Here is a 6845-nt window from a genome sequence, read left to right as displayed (position 1 = left end):
ATTGTCGAATCTGAACTCACACTCTGTACAAGACATGCTGGATCCCTTACAGTCTGCCAAGGCAGGGAGGGGCAGGGAGGGTGCTAAGGCTTACTCTGTTAAATCTTGTACTTAAGCATTTGGAAGGAAATAAGAATCATGCATGTTTGCTTTTTATTGACTTCTTTTCTGATTTTAACTGTATTTAGCCCCAAGTTTAGGCTTACAGAATTTTATCTAAATTTAATTGAGCATAGTGTGCTGGATCATCAACTTTTTAACTAACAGGTCTCAGGGGGGTCTGTGTTTACAGGACACTGTCCAGTTCCCATCTTTCTTCTACCCCCTAGGTTCCCCTCAGGGCTGTGTTCTTTCCCCTTTTATTTTGTTTATACACAAATGAATGTCAGAGTAATCACACAACAAGATTTGTCCTTAAGTACACTGATGATTCTGTTATCATAAACCCTCTGCAAGGTTCAGAGCACGATTAAAACTGGATGAATTTGTTACGTGGTGTGACCAGTCTCTCCTCCACATTAATGTGTCAAAGACCAATGAAAAGTTTAGGACTTTGGGAGGGGGCCCTGCCTTCCTGCACCTTGTGTGATTTAGGGGAGCCAGTGGCAGCAGTACAGCAGAACAAGTATCTGGGCACTGTCTTAGATGACAAGTTGAATACTGATGTGAACACTGATGGCATCTGTAAGAAGGCAAACCAGGGCCTATTCTTGTTAAGGAAGCTAAGGAGTGTTGGTGTTGATAGGGCTATAATGAAAATGTTGTATTCTGCTTATATTGAGTCTGTTCTTTCTTTTGACATGGTTTGCTAATCTCAGCCTAAAAAAAGAAAATCAAGAAAAAGCTGGAAAAAGTGGTCAAGTTGTGCTGCAAAATCACTGGTGCTGATTTTAATAACCTCTAGAATCTGTATGAAGAGAGGGTCAGCACTAAAGCTCGGCCGATTGTCTCAGACTCTCAACTTCCCCTCCAGGTTGGGTGTCAGATGCTTCCATCAGGGCAGAAGTTTAGCCTCCCTGAATGCAGCACGACTTGTTACAGATCAACTTTGCTCGGTCTGCCATTGCTAACCTTAATAAGCGCTGGTCCTTAATGTCCATGTGTGGGATTCTGGGTACTGTGTCTTTCTGAATTTGTCTGTTTTTCTGTTCTCATGACTACTATCTGTATTTCAAATTGCCTCTCCAGGACATTAAGAGGATGCACAAAAGCTATGAAATCTTAAGTCACACTGGTTCCCATGAAAACCAAAATGAGCCTACTAATCTCTTAACGTGTTAGCTCAAGATCACATTAATTGTCTCGTTATGAGAGAACATTAAACTTTAATCCTCTGACTCTCACAAAGAACTGGCCACAACAACCCTTTCACATGTGCATGGAACGCTGCTGGACGGCGTCAGGTAAGAATGCGGCTGGACAAAACTTGTTACGTGCACATGAAATGCGGCAGGACAGCGTCAGCTTGTAACACTGCTGGTAATGATGCAATATAAGGCATGCGAGGGTGCCTATGGGGGGCCAGACATACAGGAGGGTCTGTGGGTGAGTTGAACAAACCTGGACTTTCATGAGGGAGTCTGGTGTTCACTTCCTGTTTGGATGTGATGTTTTTTGTCTACATCTTACCATGTGTCTCCCTCCCCTAATCCTATCCACCCTTTTCCAAATTTCCTCCTACCCCAGCATCAAAAAAGGCTTCTAGAGACTGTATTGTATTGTATTTGTTCCTTTAATGCTTGTTATCATATTTATTTTCTTGTTTATCTATCTATCTGTCTATTATAATTTAATACAATATATAATATATTCTTGTCACATTTGACACACACACACACACACACACACACGCACACACGCGCGCACACACGCACAGTAGGCGTGTCTTTTCTAACTGGAGGCGGCGCTGCACGGTGCGGACAGGGGATGGCCGTGTCTCTTCGCTCTGACGCCGGCAGACACACCAGCAGTTCTCCGTTCCATCACTGCGCTGCTCTGCGCGGCGTGTCTCACAGGCTGCGGGACTATAGACACCTACTTCATGCTACAGGTCGGTAGGTCTCTGACTCTTTCGCACCTTTTTAAGGGGCAGGCTGTGCAGCTGTGTGTGTGCGTGATGCACATAGAGTGGCTCATCTGCCGCTGTGAGCCACAGGTGTGCTCCAAAGATCGGAATCGGTAAATGCGGGTTGTGTCACGGGTAGCGCGTGCTACCGGGGAAGGCAGCTCTCTTAGTTGTGTGCGTGCCTTCCCGGCGGGCTGCAGAAGGTCGCAGTCCGTACTGTGAGCGTGTGGGTGCAGGCTGGACTGCTGAGCGCGCGCCGCATGTCTTGCCACAGGGCAAAGGTAAGCAGTCAGTGCGCGCTGACAGCACAGCTCCGTCTCCGGCACACTATTTTTGAATTTCACAACAGTTTATCTGGCCGTGTTAGCAGAGCAGTCTCCAGCAATCTCCAGCAGCACAGGGCAGCAGGGCTGCTGTTGTCTTGTCGCTTCACCTCTCCATACTGCCATGGAGAGATGAGCCACGCGCATGCTACAGGCTCATGGACCTTTTAAAATGACCAAAGTATAACAGGTTGCCATCCTAGACAAAGGAAAAAGACTAGTAAATACTTCTCTGTGCGAGCACATTTGGCCAGCTGCTAGTCTCAACCGATTTCAAGCAGCCTCCTGCAGGTTTCCCTCTCCTCCGCTCCATGAATGGTGCGCACTGTTCAGCAGCTGCGGTTTGGCTCCGTAGGAAACAAGTCAACTGTGTACTCCAGCCTTCTTTTAGCAGGTTAGTGGATCTTTTTGTCTTAATAACTGCAGGCATGGTGATGGTCATGTGTGTTGTCTGTACAGATCTTCTCCAGTCTGTAGTCCAAAGTCCCCCCTCTCCTCCCATGCTCAGTATCACTTTCAAACAGAATCGTGTAAACGTCGTTACTGATAATGCAGAATAATATTTCTGTCTTTGGATTTACAGGATCAAATAGAATGTCGCTAACATAAAGGATATCAGTATTATGTTAAGCTCATAATGCATTTTATGTGTAATGTGTAATATGATAATTCCTCTAATCTCACAGTATAATATATAAACAATATATACCAAAATCATTTTTAATTAAGGAATAATTGTTGTGCTTCATATCATTTTACAAGTACATGTGATTTTATTCCCAACATCTGCAACTGATTGCTGTTAAATACCATGTCATTAAGTCTGCAGTTGCCCTACACAGTATTTAACAGTGTTGATGTCTCTATGATTCTCTGTGGCATTGTGATAGTGATTGTAACAGCTATTGATGGCTTACCTGCCTAATGTGTGCTCCTAAATTGCTCTTACTCCCTTTGTCTCCGTTTGCAATAGAAGTAATGGGTGGTTCAGGCAGCTGACAGTGAATGTGTGTGTGTGTGTGACTGCACGATGTGGGGATCAGGTGGAATCTGCTGTGGCTGATGAATTGATGATGCCTCTGAGCTGTCTGTGGCTGACTGCTGCCTTCCTGTGTTCTCTTATCACCTTCAGTGTCCTCCAGAGAGGAGGGCATGATGAGCAGCAACAGAATAGCATTGTAACAAGCAACAGGAGCAGGAGCAGGCTGGGTGAAGAGTGGCACTTAGGAGGATAATGACGAAGAGGCGGATGGCATCTGTGTGGACTACTCTGTGATAAATGTGTTTGAGTGACCTGCTCTTTAAAGAAAAAAAAAGAAAAAAGAAGAAGGCTACACTTAAGTAGAAGCCAAAATAAGGCAATACCAGCAAGAACAGGTTGTTAGTGTGGTGGTTTGAGAAAAAAATGTGCGAGAAAAGAAAAAGAGCTGTCTCCCAGAGTGAGAAGCTGGAGCAAGAATTACAAGAGCTGAGGTGTAGTTGCATTGCCTTTCATCTACAGCTGACTTGCAAATGTGCAAGCTGTTGCAGACACTGTGTGCATGTGTGTATGTAACTGGCACATTGCGTGTGTGTGTGTGTGTGTGTGTGTGTGTGTGTGTGTGTGAGAGAGATAGAGAGAGATTCCTGTTCTTATTAAGGGTTTGCATCGCTTCTGCTGCTCTGTTGTGTCTGATCTGCTGCGACTGGTCTGAGTTCAGCTGCTGCACGCAGACTCAGTTAAAGGGGGGATTGTGCAACTGTGATCTTTGGAGGACAGTCTCCTAGAGATGGCTCTGGTACCAGGTCAAAGGAAACGATGCCTGATTCTCTTAAAGGGATGCTCTGCAAGGTTAAGGGGATCCAGGTGGCAGACTCATGCATCTGTTGCTTACTTTTCAGTGGCCTTACTAACTCTGCTAACTTTACTGACATGGAGACAGTATTCAGCTCTAGTACTAGCTTGACTACCCCCATCAGTCACGCAACCCTCGCCTTTCATGTTGTAGCAGTCCCTAGAGAGTCCCTGAAGTGATGCTTCTGTGGGCTTTACAGAGGAGGGACTGCTCTGTATTTTTTGGACAAACAGCTTTCAGCAGCAGGAGGAGGTGGAGAAGGATCAAGAATGTGCTCACACTGTACAGATTTAATCCACACCTGGACGAGATCATCCTCAGATGTTGTTTGGCTGATTTGATCTGATCACACTCTGTATGCATCACACCTACATTAATATGTATTTTCCTTGACCAGGTACAATTTGCAAAACCAGGTTCAAAACTGGTCAAAGTCACATGACCTCATAATGTCTTTAAAGAAGCATTTCAACCAATAAAGAAGGGCCTCCCTTAACACTTAGCCATTTCCAGAGTAGAAAGACGCAAATACTTTTGAAATTGCTGCTACATGACCAGTGAAAAAGGGTGCTCTTGATCAAAAGGCAAATACTAGAACGCTATGCGCCCGCTTGTGTGTGTGACGTAAGGTTGAATGGTCCATGTGAAACAATGGCAGCCAGCTGGATCTCATGTTACAGTTGAAACGCTAAGCTAAAAGATATTTCTGAAAACATTTGAGATGAGAAACATGAAACTCAACAGAATTTGATCTCGCTGCTTAGTTTTGATTGATCTCAGTTTTTTGGCATCTGATTTCACTGTGCAGGAAGCAGTATGGGTTTCTAAAGACATTTTAGGAGAGAAATCAGCAGTGCAGTCACACAGTCAATTTATATTTGATCAGTAGGGTCTAGTTTTATCGTTTATCGTTTTGAAATTGAGGTTGGGTGTGTCTCTTGGCCTGCTGTATATTCTTTGAGTCCATGATGGCGGCAGCATGGTTTGGGGCGGTTGGCGGGTAACATGAAATGCGGAAATACAGCCTTTAGTTTGAGCAACAGCTCAAAGAACCAGCCAAACACTGTCTTTTGTGGATGGTGGCTGGGGTGGGATATCCAGGCGCATCTATCACAGTTCATTTACACCCACATTGTTTTGATACAAAATGGGCAAAGTATTCTTTTAAAGGAAGTGACGACAAGAATCTTAGAGAATGATGTGATATTCAGAGTGTTATTATCTCATAGCTCCATGTGGCTGCAGTTCAGCAAATTCCACAGAGAGGGCAGGAGGTGGTAGTGGGGGAGATTTTTTGTAAAAATTAGTGTGTGTTGTGCTGCTCCGGATCAATGATTGATTGAGCAGAGTGGTTATCCAGCTTAATCTGGTTCATGAAAGCTTTGACATTAGATTTCCCAAAACCCACCACAAATTACGATCATGGCCGCAGCATTTTGTGTTTCTTAATCTTTCCAATTTGGCAGGGTATTTCCTGTAGTGTGAGTGATGATGTAAATGAGCAAAGATGCAGTTGAGTTAACTTTAATGTACTGGTGCTGATTAAGCCCTGATGTTAGTCGATGAAAGTTGCATCTTGAGCATATCTGACAGCAATGGAGCGTAAAAGAGAGTGCGGAAGTTCTCCACTGCTGAACCTGAAATATTGGCTGAAGAGACCACAGATAGCAATTACACAGTTGTCTTTCTGCAATAAGGAATGAAGGCCATCGGGGAGAATATAGCGGTAAACTACTTCTGCCAGCTCAAACTAGAGTAAGACATGAGTGAGAGGCTTTTAAAGTGTCCTCACATTCTGCTGATAATCCTCCGAGTGCCTGCTGCAAAGACGATGACTTCTTGCGCTTTTATGTTTAGAAGAAGAATTGAGTAGTTGGCATGAGCATTGATGATGGAAACCATGGCTTTAACTGACAGAATAGCATCATATACTCGAAACCTAGAGATGAACTACAACCAGCATATTTTTGAATATCCATCCATCCATCCATTTTCATCCGCTAATCCGAGGCCGGGTCACAGGGGTAACAGGCTAAGCAGAGCACTCCAGGCATCCCTCTCCCGAGGAACGCTTTCTAATTCCTCCTCGGGGAACCCAAGGTGTTACCAGGCCAAACGAGATATGTAATCCCTGCAGTGTGTTCTGGGTCTGCCTCGGGGCCTCCTACCAGTAGGATGTCCTGATCAGATGCCAGAACCACTTCAACTGGCCCCTTTCGTCACGAAGGAGCAGCGACTCTACTCCAAGCTCCTCCCAGATGTCCGAGCTCCTCTAAAGCTGAGCCCAGCCACCCTCCGGCGGAAGCTCATCTCGGCCGCTCGTATCCGCGATCTCATTCTTTTGTACACTACCCAGAGCTCATGACCATCGGTGAGGAATGGAACATAGATGGACTGGTAAATCGAGAGCTTTGCCTTCCAGCTCAGCTCCTTCTTCCCCACGACAGTCCAATGCAACTCCCGCATCACTGCAGATGCCGCACTAAACCGTCTGTCCATCTCACGCTCTGTTCTACCCTCCCTTGTAAACAAGAACCCGAGATACTTAAACTCCTTCGCTTGGGGCAGCAACTCACTCCCCACCCAGAGGGGACAATCCACCGTTTTCTAGCAGAGAATCAT

General features: G+C 45.2%; 1 protein-coding gene across 3 annotated transcripts in view; it reads left to right on the top strand.

The window, feature by feature from the left end:
* The first annotated feature begins 1951 nt into the window (after positions 1–1951).
* Positions 1952–6845, top strand: part of LOC121941822 (cell migration inducing hyaluronidase 1) — a 141767-nt gene continuing 136873 nt past the window's right edge. Inside the window, exon 1 of one of the 3 annotated variants that reach the window (XM_042484707.1) lies at positions 1952–2050. The gene's annotated coding sequence lies outside the window, so the exon portion shown is untranslated. Of the gene's footprint in view, positions 2055–2219; positions 2783–6845 lie in introns of those variants that run through there. The other 2 variants (XM_042484725.1, XM_042484717.1) reach the window with 2 other exon arrangements.

Source organism: Plectropomus leopardus, chromosome 1 (assembly GCF_008729295.1).
Source record: "Plectropomus leopardus isolate mb chromosome 1, YSFRI_Pleo_2.0, whole genome shotgun sequence".
NCBI classification, from domain to species: Eukaryota; Metazoa; Chordata; class Actinopteri; order Perciformes; family Serranidae; genus Plectropomus; species Plectropomus leopardus.
This window is presented reverse-complemented; position numbering and strand designations above follow the sequence as displayed.